Genomic DNA, 18,363 nt, shown 5'->3' on the forward strand with positions numbered 1-18,363 from the left:
TTTATCTGTTTTAATATCTCTCTAGCACCAATATTTTATTCTTTTTTTTTTGCTTTTTTTTGGGGGGGGTCACACCTGGCGATGCACAGGGGTTACTCCTGGCTTTGCACTCAAGAATTACTCCTGGCGGTGCTCAGGGGACCATATGGGATGCTGGGATTCGAACCCGGGTTGGCCGCATACAAGGCAAACGCCCTACCCGCTATGCTATTGCTCCAGCCCCCAAAATTTTATTCTTAAGTGATGGGAATGAGACTCACTTCTCCTGGGCCAAATTTTTAGATATTATTGTTTCCATGACTGTTTTAAGTCTGTGCTATGCAACCAAGAAGAACTCTCCAATCACACCATTTATGGCTGGGGTCAAGTAGTGTCAAATATTCTCCTGTATTGGTGTTAAAATATATATATGTGCAAGGATGTGTTCGCTGGCTTTCTTGGCGGCTCTCTCTCTTGTCGCCCTAGTTCAGTGATCTTGAGCGGTATGCTCCGGTAGGGATGGCTGTTGGTGATGGGCAGACGAAGGAAAGAACGAGGACCAAGCTGGTTGCTGATTAGTTGCTATTCATTCAATATCTCATCTCTCCTATCTCACACACTCTTCATTCCTTGCCCCCCCCTTCTAACTCTGACTCTGACCCCCTCTGCTCTTACAGTCTTGGTTTATTTAGCAATCACATAGAGTGGTGATACAAAGGTGGGGTTGAACATTAACAAATCAACTAAGGGGCTGGAGCAATAGCACAGTGGGTAGGGCGTTTGCCTTGCACTCGGCCAACCCAGGTTCGATTCCCAGCATCCCATATGGTCCCCTGAGCACCGCCAGGAGTAACCCCTGTGCATCACCAGATGTGACCCAAAAAGAAAAAAAATCAACTAAGAGAGGTAAAGTCACTCCTCTAGGAGATTAACTCAGAGACAAAATCTCATCTAAAGAGATTACTCCAGATTACTATAGGAGATCCGCTCAAGGGTGGGATCCCATCCAGAGTGTGTTGCTTTCTTCTTTCCTCAGCTAGTAATTCACTTAAATAGTTGTAGTGAATCTACTTCTAATATTTCTAGCAGTGTTATTCTGTATGAGCACAGTAAGAGACATATCAAAGTTAAAGTTTGGTTCTTCCTGAGGACATCTCACTATCTATTCCAGACTACAGTCCTCAAGCCAGGTTAGTCTTCCTAACCCCAGCAGGATCCTTATCCAGTTACCTCTTTTGGGTCATGACAGAGTTTGTCCATGAACATGCTCTTAATTCATAGTTAAGTATTATGGCACTTGCCCTGGCCCATTTCAATGCCAGGGTAACTCACAATTGCCCTGGGTCCGTTCAGTCCCTTGTCGGGACCCTGCTTTTAGAGTGTTAGGAACTAAGGGTAACTGAGTCAAGAAAGCAGATGTCCAGGAGTGAATATTATTCAGAGTCAATTAGCTCCCAAGTTACAAAAGCATAATATTAACGGTCTTCCTGTGTCCATACAAAAAGGACACTGCTCTAAGGTAATCTATGCAAAAGCATAATTTAGAATGAAAGTTCAGTGTCCTTAGATGCTGATCTTACAAGTTAACAGAATCTATGATTAGGGGGAAAGGTGATTAACTGGTTGTGGGGGAGAGCATAGAGAAGAGTTTACAATAAATAAAGGAATGGGAGTGACTTGGGAGCACTGTGATGGGTATAACCCGATAAACCTAAGTTCCCTGCAGCAAGGCTGAAAGGACAAATCAATGTTATCCTACATATTGGGAAAGTGCTTCAGTATAATGAGAGATTAAGGTGCTTACCTTGCATGTCATCAACTCTGGTTTGATCCCTGGTACTGCATACAATCTCCTGAGTACCACAGGAGTGATCCCTGAGCACAGAGCCAGCAGTAATCCTTGAGCACTGCCAAAGTGGCCCAATAATACCCTTCACCCCCAATAAACATAATGATGGTGAGAAAACTTTCTCTTTACCTGGTCACAGCCCTAATAGGCTCTGGAGTTTCCACACCTCATAGTCCACATGGCTGTTGCAGAACTCAGATCAGCGACATGCCAGGGAAACCACAGGCAGGTCTTGGGGTTTCCTCCTCCATGCTACCATGACCAGCATAACTATGATGTGAAACAAGTAAAAAAAAAATGTCCAGGAAAAAAAAAACACGGTAAAAAGATTATTTTATTGAGTTTCAAATATATATATATATATAATTATGTCAGTAAAAATAAACAGATCAATGTTAAAAGATTTTTTTAAATGAGAAAAAGTAATTGGTTGTTATATTTTAATTACATCAATACTTTTAAAAAGTGGGACAAATACCGAAATGTCAATTTAGTACCATAAAACTGCATTACAGTTTCTGTTTTCCAAGCTTATCCTCTACAAATTTGTTAATGACTTCGTCAAAATTGATCTTCATATTTTTTATGTTCAGTGGGCTGTTGGTATATTGTGGTTCACATTTAATCAATTTTTATTTACAAAAAATTCTTTTACATGATCAACAGATCTACAAATAATAAGAAATATTAAGCAGAATGGGTTTGTCAGACAAAGCTCGTGTGTTACATTTAATTTCAGAAGTTTCAAATGTGCATTTATTTCTCTGGAGTAAATTTTAACCACTTTCAAATGTCTCCATAGTGAAAAAAAATTTCCATAAGCATCTTCACCAGAAAATTCACCAAAAATTACTATTATACTTGATACACTTCTTTTTATTTATATTTATATTTTTGTTTTCTTTCTTTTGGAGGGGGGAGTCAGGACTAAGTGTTGAGTGCCAATGGGTATGGCCCAAAACCCAAAAGACAAAAATGAATTAAGGAATTAGAGCAATATTACAGTAGTCTTGCACGTGGCTGACCCAGATTCGATACCTAGCACCACACAAGGCCCTCCAAACCCCCCCACCCCCCAGCCCCCTTCCCCACCAGGAGTGATCCCTGAAGGCAGAACCAGGCATGAGTGCCCTAAGCGCCACTGGGTGTGGCCCAAAACAAAACAAACAAAAATTTATTAAGATAAATTAAGAGCTAGTACATACTGCCTTTTTTATGTTATTATTTTAAGTTCTTTAATACATTAAATCATGAGTCTCACTATTACCCTATCAACCTTTTTATTTGGCCCATTTAGTTTAAAAATAAAGAAACTGGAATAGAAAGCTTAAAACATTTGCGTGAGATTATGGTCACTGAAGGGAGAAACCGGACTTGGATCTAGGAGATCTAAACTCATAATCACAAAAAGGGACGATACCAAGGCAGTTTTAACAGAAGATACTATTTTTCATTTAAGAAAAAATATTGCTGGAGGTCTGCTACAGTTATTTTAATGTTTTTTCCATAAGTTTTTGTTGTTGTGGAGGAGTGCTCTCAAGTGGTGCTTAGAAGATCCAGGGACCCCACCAGCAAGCCTCAGCCAGTCAGGCCATTAGTTCAGCACAAGGGCCAGAGAATGTGGTGGGCCACTAAGCAGTGCTGGAAGCCTCCAGGGTCACCCCTGGTCACACTTGGGGGACCTTGTGGTGCCAAAATCAAACCTGAGTCAGGCACATGCTTGGCATATGCCCTGGCCACTGCACCATCTCCAAGGTTATTTTTATTCTCCTTTATTTATTTTGGAAGATAAATCATTTGCCCTCTGAGAGACATTAGTGCTTTTTGTCCAACAATGGAAGGTGGAGAAGTGATAGCGTATGTTCCCAACACAAGGCCATGTCACCCAAAAATGACAGGAACAGTTCAATAGGAAAAAGCACTTTGTTGGCAGAAAAACAACTTATTAGCTGAAAAGTCAGTCTCGCCAGAACAGGCTATTGAGCAAGCTTCGGAAGCAGTGAGAAGGTCCTGGCTGTATTCCAAGGAGTTAGGATCCTGTAACAATCTGTGCGTGTGTGTGTGTGTGTGTGTGTGTGTGTGTGTGTGTGTGTGTGTGTAGGAGTCTTCTAGGAAAAATCATGAGTGTTAATGGAGAAGGGAGAATAGTTAGCAGGCCGAGGTAAACTTACACATCACATATACTGTAAACAGTGAAGAAATGCCATGGCACGTGTTTTTAGTTGTGAGGAAATAGGTCAAGAAAGGTTCCACTGCAGTCTCCACAGACCAGTTCTATGGAGCAGTACAAATACATTTGTAAGGATCAAGAATGGCTGGATCCTGGGCCAGGAAACTGGCTCAAAGGGCCAGAGCACATGCTTTGGCCCCACCAAAAAGGCTTGATCCAATCCAAATTGAAAAAATGAGCAAAAAAATGTGGCTGCTCCCTTTCCCAAATCCAAATTTTGAGTTCCTAGTGAGGGAAACTGGGATAGCAAGGACAATAGCAACCAGGTGTGAGTGCCTCCTAGAGAAACGGCTCCGATATGGACCCGGCTCTACGTGTTTTCCTGTGTATAATACCAAACTAAGCAGGTTATGCTCCCAAGGAATACACACCCTCTGATTGGGATGCTCCTTCAAAAGGGATGCTGCAAATTACCTGAAACAGAAGAATTAGAGTAAGAACAGAAACGACATTGAAGCAAACTTGAAACACAATTCGAGGGACTGAAATTGTGACAAAAAGCATCAGCATGCTGGGAGGCTTAAGTGCTTTGACCCCATGCTTTAGTGGTGGGACTTGGGCAAAAATGAAATCTCTTTGATGGTAAGTTTTCTCACCTGTGACATCACAATATTCGTGGCAACTTTCTAGAAGGGGGATGGTGCTTACATGGAATAATCCATGCAAAGTTCAGTATGGGGCTGGGTGTCTGAGACAGTAAGGGTTAGCCATAATTTCATTCCTCTTCCACACTCCTCTACTTAGAAAGAACACAGAGGTACTGAGATAGCAGCGTTTAAGGTCTTAGCATATTATTTTAAAAATAAGAAATGTTGCTCTGTGGTATAAGTTTCCTTATAAAAATAAAATTTCTAAGTATTTATTATGTAAAATTTGGAAACTATAAAAATGTATAAAGAAAAAATAAAAGTCATCTTCAATCTTACATACAAATATAACCCCTGATTCTTTTTAGCAACTTTCCTTCCAGGTAAATTTATTTTCTTTCATCTGCCTTTGGACTTACACTTGGATAGGTTTTATATACTAAGAATGTTCATGATGATTTATCACTGCCATGATCTTTTCCTCATATCATTGGTCTTCTATAACATGATTTTTAAGTTAAGCCATACATTAATTCAGTAGCACATACATCTTTAAAATCATGCATTATATAAGATTACACAGGAAGGTAGACATATGACCTTTTTCCCTCTCTCACATTTCATGACAAAATCTATTCAAACTCTGCCCATGTCTTTTCTACATTAGAGCCACTATCCTTCCCCAGAGCCTCCTGTTGAATCATCTTGCAGGTTTCTAGAGTGTATTGCCTTCTTTTCCATCTAAATTGTTTGAGTTACAACTCTTTTTGAATCTACTTGCTGTCACTGCAAATTCTATCCTAAACCACAGAGGAACCATTTGACTCCTTTCAAAATGGCTTGATTTTTATTCTTAAACAATGTGTAAAGTAATAGAAGGTAGAGTTCCATGGACCACGTGGTCATGACAAGATAACCATTTACAAAATTTTAATGTTACATCTCAAATAAGTATTATGTGGACATAAAGTAGTAGTTAAAAGGAAAGGAAAATTTTCATTGGTCCCTCATATTCTTTTTAAGTTATAGAATTTACAGTCCTATAACTTCGCTTCCTCCTACCCTGACCCCTGCCCTTTTAGAAGGGATTGGGGTTTTTTCTATCTTTTATGGAGTTTATTTTGGAAATGGCTTAGGGTAGAACTGAAGAAAGGAAAAAAGTCAAGCTCTACTTTGAAATAACCTTTATTTTCTTGTTTTGTTTGATGTTGTTGTTGTGGTGGTGGTGGTGGTGGTGGAGGGAACCACACCTAGTGGTGTTGAGGGCTATTCCAAGCACAGCGTTAGGGGACCATGTGATTGAAGATTAAACTTGGATTCCAGACTGCAAGAGTGTGCTCTCAACCTTTTGAGTCCCCTACCCTACTTCCCCGCCCCCACTCTTAATGTTTATAGTTTTTTTTATTTACTCATTTATTTTGGTTTAAGGGCCACACCTACCAGTGCTCAGAGCTTACTCCTGGCAGGGCTCGAGGGACCATATCGGGGCCAGAGATCAAACTCAGTAGTGGGTAGTAGCAAATGTCCTACCTCTCTTCAGTTCTTCTCTAAGCCGTTTCCCAAAAAACTACTATTGCTCCAGCTCTTGTTGTTTTCTGTTTGGGCAGGAAAAACTCCCAAGCAATGCTCAGGGGACACAGAGCCATGCCCTACTCAGCCAGCCAGGTCAGAGGGTTTGGAGCTCTGGCTGCCCATGTGGGGTTGCTCAACCTGAAGGCAGTGCTGGGAGCCAACGAAGCTTTGGGTGGCCATCTTGGCCATATGAGAAACCATGTGGGGCCAGAATTTAAACTCAGATCCGGGATACATGGACCCCTGACCACTGAACTGTCTCCCCAGTGCCCTAACCTCTATTTTTAACAATTTTGTGGGGGGTTGTATTTGGGTCACACCCAGTTTTACTCAGGATGTACTCCTGACTCTGCACTCAGGGATCACTCCTGGCAGACTCAGAGGACCAGTGGGGTGCAGGGGATCAACCCAGCTCAGCCACGTGCAAAGCAAGCACCCTATCCACTGTACTATCACTGCAGCTCCTATTTTTCACTCTTCTTACTGCCAGGTATTGGGACTGGGCCACACTTGGCAGTGCTTAGGGGCACTCCCTGCTCTGTGCTCAGGGATTACTCCTAGCAGTGCTAGGGGGACCATCGAGATCAAATCAGATCAAACCAGATCAACCATATGCAAAGTAAATGCCTTATTCACTTATCCTCACCCTTATTGTTGACTATTCTTAGCAGCATCCTTCTGCTTTCTGAATAGCAACCAAGTTATCTAAAGTCCCTTTAGAACTCCTGTTATTCTTTGACCATTTCTAGTACTCAGCGGGTTGAGTACCAGGCATTTCTGTAGCCTAAGGAGAGGTACATAATAGTTCTTCCAGTTCCTGCTTTTTTTTTTTTTCATTCGAAACAATGTAATTTGCAATACTGTTAATGGCAGGGTTTCATGCATACAACATTCCAAATCACATCCTCCACCAGAGTGTCCTCTTCTTTACACGATTTCTCAGGGTCCCCTTTCAGTCATCCCCTCCTCCCATATCTCCCCTGGAGAAGTAGTTCTGTAGACTATTTCTCAGGTTCTGTTGTCTTCAACCATTTTTCATTCCCATACCTTGTTTCTTGATATCACATATGAGAGATCATTCTCTACCTGTCCCTCTTCTTCCAGCTGACTTCACTTGGCATGATATTCACCAGTTCCATTCACTTAGCGGCAAATTACATGATTTTGTTTTTCTTATAGCCAAGTAGTAATCCATTATGTGTGTATATTATGTGTGTGTGTGTGTATATATATATATATATATATATCTATATATATATCACAGTTTCTTTATCTACCTGCCTGCTTCTTGTTAAGCTCAGGATGCTCCTAAATCTGAAAGCAGTAGGACACAGACCAAAGGGTACTCTTTCAATCCAGCAGGGAATTTGCAAACTACACATGCCAGAGTTCCTGCAGGACAATGTACCACACTTTGCCAGTTTCATGCCATATAAACCAAGATCTTAGGCTTCCAGAGATTTGTCAGCTGAAGACAAATAGGGATTGGTAAGGAGAGATAATTTGAGCATGAAGAGCCAAGCAGAGCAAAGAGATAGTGTCAGGCCCTGTCACTTTGGCCTGACAGCATGGACATCTGGAAGTGAAATAGTCAAAAAGAAGAATGCACCATTAACAGCAAACTGTGAGCAACATTGACAGTTCATACTTCAGAGTCTGTTGCCTAATACCTTGAGAATCTGTTGGGTTGGTTTTGTGGAAGTCATTGTAGAGGAGCAAGACATGATTAAGATGATTAAGAATGTTCAGAATGAAGTTAGAGCTAAGAAGATGTTGAGGCATTTAGGTTCTGTCCACTAATACACAAATGACTATTTAACAACAGGCTCTTAAGTGTCAACCAGGGAGTACTGGGATTTTAGAAAGCCCCAATTAGTGTTGTCAATTTTTATGATGTAAATACTCCCAGCCTGGACAGTTTCAATCTTTCAGTATTATGTCATTGAGTACAGAGCTGTAAAGAAAAGATGTGCATTATATAGTATGTTTACCACACAGATACACTAGATAGGAATAACTTCAAGAGCACAAATATTAGTGTAAAATAGTAAAATAATTATTATTTGTTGGGGTTTACTTATTAACCTTAGTTTTAGTAGAATTTACTTAATTGTGATCTTCTACAATTTAATATTTAAGAATTGGTTTTCAACTGGTGACTTGCAAAAGTCCTGAAAATTAAGCAGTTTGTATGAGTTAGTCCTAGGCAGAAAACTATTCTGCCTTTTATCCAACCCTGCCACTTACATTCTTTACTCCCTTCTTCACTGTAGAGCCAGCAGAACAACCTGGAACATCATTAAAATATGAAAGAGAGACAGACAGACAGACAGGCAGGCAGGCAGACAGACAAAGAGACAGGCAGAGATAAAGGCAGAGAAACAGAAAAAGAGATAGAAAGAAATGAGAAAATGGGATTCTTTACAGGAATAGGTTTGGATTATGGAAGCCCAGAAGTCACATTGTCTGCCACCTTCCTGGAAAGTCAAAAAAGCAGCCCAAAGCCTGAGAACCAGGGGAGCAAAATGTGTGATCCCTCCAGTCCCAGACTTAAGGCATAAAAATATAATAAATTGGGGTGGGGGTTAGAGAGGTAATGTTGTGAGTTCCTGAGTCCAAGCTTTCCAGAATTAGGAGCTCTGATGTTTAAGTGTTAGAAAAAATGGATATCTTAGCTCAAGAAAAGAAGAATTCACTCTTCCTCCAACGCTCCTATTCAGACACCCTGCAGATTGAATGATGCGTTCCCATATGGGTGGGGAACTATGAGGGAGATTGACAGTTGATACTTTGAATAGATTGACAATTGAATAGCTCTTCTCCATTCAACTCTGAATCAAATGCTACTATCTAATGAAGAGCCTTACAAACATCCAGAAATAATGCTTACTGACTACCTGGACATCCCTTCACCCAGTCCAGTTGAATGTAAAAATAACCATAAATGATCTGGAGAGATAGTACAACAAGTAAGGTTCTTGTTTTGTATATAGCTGGCCCAGGTTACATTCTTGGCACCACATATGGTCCCCCAAATACTACCAGGTATGCCCACACACACCCCAAAAAATTTAACCCAAACAACCCTAGACTGTTATTTAAATTTTATTTAACAATGAAATATAACAGTTGGGCAAAGAAAGACAAAATAGGGGCCAGAGCAATAGTACAGTGGGTAGGGCATTTGCCTTGCACACGGCTGACCTGAGTTCAATCCCTGGCATCCCATATGGTCCCTGAAGCACCACCAGGAGTAATTCCTGAGTGCAGAGCCAGGAGTAACCCTTGAGCATAGCTGAGTGTGACCCAAAAAAGAAATAAAAAGAAAGAAAGACAAAACAATAAAATAATGAACATTTGTGAACTACATGTTTGAAAAAATAAGACCACAAATTTTCTAGTTTTCTACATATCCTCCTTATTGCATCCCTATCCCTCCTCCTCAGAGCTGACCACTGTCCTGGATTTGGGGATAATCATTTTAACTTGTTTTAATAATGTTAGCATATATTATACTACACACATGAGTACATATACATAGGCATATTATTTAACTTCTCTTTATAGATAGGAAACCCAGAGAATTCAAAGTCCTGTTTGATTGAAAGATGGAGAGATAGTACAGTGGTTAAAGCACTTGTCTTGTACTTGGTATACCTGGGTCAGATCACAACTTCACAACTTCACATATTCACTCCTTCCAGGAGTGATCCCTGTGCCCAGAGTAAGGAGTAAGCCCTGAGCACAGCCAGGTGTGGATCCCCAGAAAAATCAAATTTCAACCTACTTGAATAAAAATATCTCCTTTTTTCATTTTTTGTTTGCTTGGGGGCCATACCTTGCAGTACTTGAGTGCGACTCCCAGCTCTGCACTTGGGGTATCTCCCAGAAGTTTTAGGAATTGAGCTGGGGTCAGCTAAATGCAAGGCAAGCACCTTAACATTTGTACCATCTCTTTGGATCCTCTTCATTTTTACAAGTCTCTAGTTCTGAATAATGAATCTCACTCACCCGACACAGATGTGGAATGAAATTCTAGCCTAAAGCCCAAATAGATGGGAGGCTAGGCACATGATCAGCCATTTTAGGACTGGAACAAATGCTAAAGAGAAAGGAGGAGTCTTTTTTAAGACTTCCAGATGATTGCTTGTCTTCTATTTCCCTGTGAATGTCATTGATAGTAGGACATGGTTGTCACTAAAGATTCTGTCTTCTGACTTTTCATGATCATCTTTATACACACCACTCTGAAGACATCTTGTTAATTAAATCCTTTCCTAACAATTTCTATCCAAGAGGTAAGCATTTACATGACATTTCTATTTTATACCTATTTATTTTAAATTACAAATATTGGCAAACCTTGAGACAGGAAGATGTTATTTACAAAGAATGTTGGTAGTTAAAAATCACAAGATCGAGATTTGTGATTTTTTTATTGAGCTTGATTCTGAAAGTTTTTATCGCGCACTGCCAGACTCATAAACTGGGGAGAGACTTCAGATTTATAACTTGATCTTAAATGGGTAATAGCAGATATAAAATCTTGGAATTTAATATCAGTTTTGAAATGTTAAATTGAGAGTTGGAGCCATTTTTGCTTTCTGAACTGGCACATTGTAGAAGGCGAGCACTGTATTGATTTCTGACTTAAAAGGCTGTCTCGCAGATGGATTTTAGCCTTTTCATTTCCATTTCACTCTAAAGACACATTGTAAGCAACATCCTCTTCATTTCCATTTCATGTGTGTGACTTAATTGAATAAGAAAGAAAACAGCTTAACAGAGAAGGACCTCTGCCTGACAACTTCTAATGATCACCCAAGGACCTGGAAAACAGGACTAAGGAAGTCCTGCTAAAGTTGATCTGGAAAGATACAGAGAGCTAAGGTGCTTGCCTTGCTTGTGACTGACCCCAGTACTACCCTAAGCATAGAGTCAGCAATATCCCTGATTACGCTATTGGCTATGGCCCAAACACCACCATCACCATCCCCCTAAAAAGGAAAGCAATCTGCTAGATGGCATGAAGTTTCTGTTTGGGATTTTTCCAGCCTTCAAGTGCAAAGCAGATTCAAAGCTCCTTCCCTTTAGCTGCTTTTACAATCAAGGGCAAGAAGACAGTTTACCTGTGCATCACTCTTTTTATTTTTATTTTTTGTTTTTGTTTTGGGTCACACCTAGTGATGGCGCTGTACCCAGGAATTACTCCTGGCGGTGCTTGAAGGTCCATATGGGATGCGGGGGATTGAACCCAGGTCAACTGCATGTATGAAAAACGTCTTACTCATTGTATTATGGCTCCAGTCCTCTGTTACTCTTTTACTACCAACCTTCTATGCTTGCCACCTATGCCAAACTCTCTTATTCACCTTTCTGAGGTGATGAGGCTCTCTGTCAGAGATCTTGGAATGGGGTGAGCAAATGAACCCACTTTGACACCAGCTGGTCATAGGACAGACTACCCCAGCAACTGCTATGCTCAGAAGTTCAGACCCTGGGTACATGGAGACCCGAAACCGTTGGCCAGAAGCCATGTAAAATAGTTCTTAATGTAGCCTGGGACTGAAGGATGCCTGAGAGGAACCTTTCTGCCAAAGATACCCTCTGTGTGGGTTTTCTATGACTTCAGTTACAAATCACCACAAATTGAGTAGCTTCAAATAATACAAATGGATTCTTACAGTTCTGAGGGTCAGATATTTATAATGAATTTCATAAGACTAAAATCATTGCAGTGTGTATATGTGTGTGGTGGTGGGTTGGCAGGGGGCGGGGGGTGGGGAGGCGCATCATTTTGTACTTCTGGAAGCTCTGGGCAGAAGGTATGAATATATAGAACCTAGAGGATGTCTCTATTTCTCAGCTTTTGGTCCTTTCCCGACCTTCTTAGAACTCAAATCCAACCTCTGCCTCTGCAGGCTCCTCACTACCTGCTGCCTTCTTTAAAGGTCCCTGTAATCCAGTGGAAAAACCAGGAAACCCCCACACCTTAATATCTTTCATTTTTACCATATCTGTAAAGTCTCCCTTTCATAAAAAGTATTATCTTCACAGATTCCAGGGATTAGGAAGTGAGCCTCTCTTGGTGGAGGCCATTTTTCACCCTCATCACCTCCCTTTACTGACCTGAAAGTCAGCCACTGGAGAAACATCCCTTTGGGTCTCAAATCATCTATGTGTAAGAGATGCCTTTAAAACACAAACAGTGGCAGCAACGCCCCTGTTCCACTGCCACCGTCATATAAACTCATTTACCGCCCTGTTCCAGAGACTCATAATTAAACCTTGAAAGAAATCAACTAGCTGCAACAATTTCTCGGATACACTAGTCCTGATTGAGACCTCCAGGGCAATCTCAGGAAGACGAGGGCAGGCCAACTTCCTGCCCACCAAAGCCCCAGCAGACACACACTCACACACCAATGCAGCTATGCCTACAGCCAGACTCCACCACCTGACAACTGAGCTCCACAGAGATGCCAAATTGCCAGAAACTTCAGGTATGGGTTTTTTTTTTATTTTGGGGTGCTTTTTTGGCTTAAAACTCTAGGCCTTCTCAGAGTTGGGGTGGGCGACCTCCCTCCACTTTCCTGTAGTTCTGGAAGCCCCAGCAGCCACACCTATATTTCACCACCAACAACATGTAAGCTCAAAGCCCCATTAAATATTCTGGATTTTCTGGAGTGTACAGCTGTATCAGTGGCTGAGCAGAATCTCCAAACCTTACAATGCTAATACACCAGTAGAAGCACACCAGATTGGATGAGAATGTAACATAGAAGCCAACTAAATTCAATTAACAAAAACATTAACCCTGAAGGCTTAACTAGCAACAACAGCTTAGTAAATCCTCAGACACACTGACTTAATATCCACAGGGTGAGATAAAACAAATTTCAGAAATTTTCTTTCACTGCAGAATTTTTCAATCATTCCATTACCCATGTAGTGGTAACAAACAATAAAATATAAATTATTGTGGGCCTGCTACAGAGGCAGGCTTGAGTGGTAAATGGGAAAAATGGAGACAATGGTAGAGGGAAGGTGACAGTGGTTGTGGGATTGGTGTTGAAATACTGAATGCCTGTAATAAATCATCATGAACAACTTTGTAACTATGGTATTTAAATAAAGTGGGGGAATAATAATAATAGTAGTAATAATAATAAAATATAAACTCTCTTGGGGCCACAGGGATAGTACAGAGGGTAAAGTGCTTACCTTGCACATGGCTGACCTGGGTTTGATCTCTGGTATCCCAAGCACCACCAGTAGTAAGTCCTGAGTGCAAAGCCAAGAATAAATCCTGTGCATTGTCAGGTGTGGCCCCGAAACCATAAAACACAGATGCTTCTGGTAAAGGCAATGTCAAGAGAATAATATATTTTTAAATTTTTGGACCACACCCAGCAGTTCTCAGGGCTTGCTCCTGCTCTCAGCTCAAGAATCATCTCTGGTGGGCTCAGCAGGACGTGGTGTCAAAGTTCGGACCCAGGTCAGTTGCATGAAAGGTAACTGCCCTACCTGCTCTACTATTTCTCCACTTTCACCAAGAAACTAAGAGTCGTGGATTGCTCTTGAATTTTCTCCCCCTCTTAACTCTTCTCTTCAGTAAAGTTGAATTAGTTTGGTTTAAGAAGGCCCCTGAGAAATACCTATCTATCCTAGCCCTAAAAACCATGACATAAGGAGAAAAATTAGAGTATGAGATTACATGAATAAACTCTTCACCTAACTGATGAGAACAGAAATATCTACATTCAGGTTAAAGGAAGAATATTACTCTTGGAGCAGGAAGAGACTCGTGTAATCAGAATGAAGGAATTCTAGAATTCTGTGGCAGGCACACAGAGATCAGTAAGGAAGAAAGTCTAGAGTATTCCATCCCAGTTCCCTGTCTGTTAGGCTATTTTGGTGGTGACTGTATTCCCTACCAAAATCCATGGATGCTTAGATGTGATCTTCCTGCAGCCACAGTTCTCTCTTTCCTGGAAACTGCATGTTTCCTACCCTGGTGCTGGTAATTACTCCCATTACTGAGAAATTGGGGCTATATTCCAGAAGAATTCCTTCAACTCTCTGCACTCCCTACCTGTAGGATAACATGGGGTTTGTCCTTTTAGCCTTGACCTAGGGAACATAGTTTACCTTAAAGCAATGTCCTTTCTGTATGGACACAGGAAGACAATATTGTGCTTGTAACTTGGGAGTTGACTGACTCCAATAATATTTACTCCTGGGCATCTGCTTTCTTAACTTAGTTGCCCTCAGTTTCTAGAACCCCAAAAGCAGGGTCCCGACGAGGGACAGGATGGATCCAGGGCAAGCGGTGAGTTATGTGCTACCCTGGCATCGAGATAGGCCAGGCCAAAGCCCCATAATACTCAACTATAAGTTGAGGGCATGATCATGGACAATGCTGTCATGATCCAAAGGTAACGACGAGACTAGGACCCTGCTGGGGTTAGGAAGACTAACCTGGCCTGAGGACTATACAGTGAGATGTCCTCAGGAAAAACCAAACTTTATATCTCTTACTGTGCTCATACAGAATGACATTGCTAGAAATATTAGAAGTAGATTTACTGTAACTATTTAAGCAGATTACTAGCTCACACCCTAACACACCCTTGTTTGGAATCACTCCCTTGAGTGGATCTCCTTAGATGAGATTTCCTTAGATGAGATTTTGTTAATCTCCTCAAGAAATGGTCTTACCCTTCTTTGTCGATCTGTTGATGTTAAACCCACCTTTGTGCTACTGCCCTATGTAATTTGCTATATAAACTAAGACTGTGGGGCAAAAGGGGAGGCCAGACTCAGGAGAAGGAGAGAAGAAATAAACTGATCGAGCAACCAGTTTAGCCTTCTTCCTTCCGTCACCTTCCCTTGACTGACAGCACACACAGCGGTTCCGAAGCACCGGACGCGGGCGGTGAGACAGAGCCGCCCGTCGGCGTGCTTTAGTTTTTACACCTACCCTCTTAGGATGGGGATCATATCTGCACCCCTCCCCCCCAGGTCTGTGGGTTACCTCCTTACCCAGAAGAGAGTATGCCTGGATTGCTGGGGTGTAGGTCCATTTTGGGAGCATCTGCTATGTGGAAGTGATAGCCTGAGACCTTAGATTTTAATGCCATCCAAATCTGGTCTTCCCCACCCAGCTTCCCCTGCTCTGATTCCACAAGATTCAAGCAACCACATCATATTTGACCTCTCATGTATCTTGCCTCCCCATAACAGAGAAGGCACTGGTTAACTTAGTTCTTTGATGCCTTATGTAAAATTTTAAATGGGCTTTTTGATTGCATTTCTCTCTGAGCTTTGTTATTATGAACCATCAGTACCAAAACTGATCAGACTTAGGTCTTGCAGAGATGGGGTGCTAGATTCACAAACACGGGAACAGCAGGACCATCGTGAATGTCCCCAGTCAATGCCACCTTGCAAGGCTGCCTAGTGGCTAGGCCCCATGTCTGTCCTAGCACACATTTATTTGTTAGACTCCTGCTACTTTTAATATTCTCCCCTGGACTGACATGGTTGATCCTCCCCTGGGCTTTATCGGTTAACACCTGGCAGATATTGTGGCAACTGGCTCAGAGCAGGAACCCATAGAAATGCGACACAGATCAATGCGTGAGAAGGGCAGAATGGAGCAGAGAAAGGTGGGGAGCATTGGAAGCCATGAGAGGCAGAAAATAAACGTTCAGTCAGTGACCTGCTCTGCATTTTCTACAATTGTCCCTGGAGCTCTCAATCCCCAGATCCCCACTTAGGGTCTAGGCTTAATGCTGCCACTCACTATATGTAACACTGTTCTCCAGAGAGCTTTTTTTTTAAGGTCATACTACAGTTGTTTATTTTTTATTTCTCTTAAAATGACACATCTTTTTTTTCAATCTTGATACTTTTTTTTTTAATTTTTTAAAATTTATTTTATTGAATCACCATGTGGAAAGTTACAAAGTTCTCAGGCTTATGTCTCAGTTATACAATGCTCAAACACCGCACTGGTGAACTCCTTTCACCAGTGCCCATATTCCACCACACAAAAAAACCCAGTATACTCCCCACCCCTCAGCCCCCACCCCCACCCCCACCTGCATAACTGATAAATTTCACTTCATTTTCTCTTTACCCTGATTACATTCCATATTTCAACACAAAACTCACTACTGTTGTTGGAGTTTCAACACAGAACTCACTATTTTATTTATTTATTTATTCATTTTAATTTATTTTATTCTTTAATTAGTGAATCACCATGAGGGTACAGATACAGATTCACACATATTAGAACTTGTTCTTCCCTCATACAATGTTCACAAACACATCCCTCCACCAGTGCCTGTTCTCCATCACCAATAAACCCAGTATCCTCCCCCCAATCCCATCTCCCCCCCACCCCACCCTGCCTCTGTGGCAGGGTACTCCCTTTTGATCTTTCTCTCTCTCCAATTAGGTGTTGTGCTTTGCAATAGGGGTATTGAGTGGTCATTGTGTTCAGTCTCTAGTCTACTTTCAGCACACATCTCCCTTCCCAGGCAGGATCTCCAACCACATTTTACTTGGTGTTCCCTTCTCTATCTGAGCTGCCTTTTTTCCCCAGCATGTGAGACCAGCTTCCAAGCCATGGAGCCAACCTACTGGTACTTATTTCTACTATTCTTGGATATTAGTCTCCTATTCTGTTATTTTATATTCCACAGATGAGTGCAATCTTTCTGTCTCTCTCTTTCTGACTCATTTCACTTAGCATGATACTTTCCATGTTGATCCACTTATATGCAAAGTTCATTACTTCATTTTTTTCTAACAGCTGCATAGTATTCCATTGTATAGATGTACCAGAGTTTCTTTAACCAGTCATCAGTCCTTGGGCACTCGGGTTTTTTCCAGATCTTTGTTATATCCAATTATGGAAAATGGCAAAATTGTCACATCTCTTTAGAGCTATTATTATTCTATTGAATACATATACCATTTTTTCTTTCTTCTCTTTTAGAGTTTTTATTTTATTATTTTTTATTGTAATGAATCATAGTGAGATACATTTCCAAACTTACAGACTTTCATGATTGCGTTTCAGTCAAACAATGTTTGAGTACCCATCCCCGTACCAGTGCCCATTCTCCACCCCAGTGTTCCTAGTATCTCTCCCAGCACCCCCACTCCTTCCTACCTCCTGCCTCTGTGGCAGGCACAATCCCTCTTTCCCTCTTACTTCCAGAGAGCTTTTTCTTTTTCAATTGAAAAATGAACATGATCAGGCTATGAGATGATTACATATTTATTTATATTTATATTCAAGTGTTTTTTATTATTATTTACATTTTCCCTTTTCCTTTTCTGTTATGATTTGAGGTTATGACCAGTGACTGCACACTTGGTTGTGATGTCAATACAGGTCATGCACTTGGTTGCAATGTATCAGAGATAGTACCTTTTCACAGTGAGTACCCAGAAGATCTTATTCAGCAGGTGGGGTGGTGCTGGGGATAGAACTACCATTCATCCATTCCCTGGGTCTCTAAAGGGGACTCTAGACTTATGTTTCAAACACAGATGGTCAAGTGGATTTAAGTTTAGAACCCAGACCCACAAGTGTGACCCGGGGCAACTTATTTAAGCTTGACCCTTAAATTGTCTCATCTAAGAGGCAAGAATAATGCTGTCCACCCAACATGTAAGGATGATATGAGATATCATATATGAGATAATGTACATGCATGATGATATGAGATACGTATCATCTCATATGATGAGATATCTCATATCTCACAACATATAATTATATGAAATAATGTACATGTATCTGAGACACAGTCAGAATCTTCTATCACCTAATCTCTACACAGTGACAATTAAAGAAGACAGCTCTAAAACCAAATGTATATTTTACTTTGTTTTCTAATCCTATTAGCATCAAAGAACAGGGGGATCCAATTTGTGGCCCACCACAACATTTAAAAAAATATCATAGCCTTGGGGCTGGAGTGATAGCACAGTGGGTAGGTGTTTGCCTTGCACTCGGCCGACCCAGATTCGATTCCCAGCATCCCATATGGTCCCCCAGCACTGCCAGGAGTAATTCCTGAGTGTAGAGCCAGGAGTAACCCCTGTGTATCATTGGGTGTGAC

Source organism: Sorex araneus, chromosome 3, assembly GCF_027595985.1.
Source record: "Sorex araneus isolate mSorAra2 chromosome 3, mSorAra2.pri, whole genome shotgun sequence".
Classification (NCBI taxonomy): domain Eukaryota; kingdom Metazoa; phylum Chordata; class Mammalia; order Eulipotyphla; family Soricidae; genus Sorex; species Sorex araneus.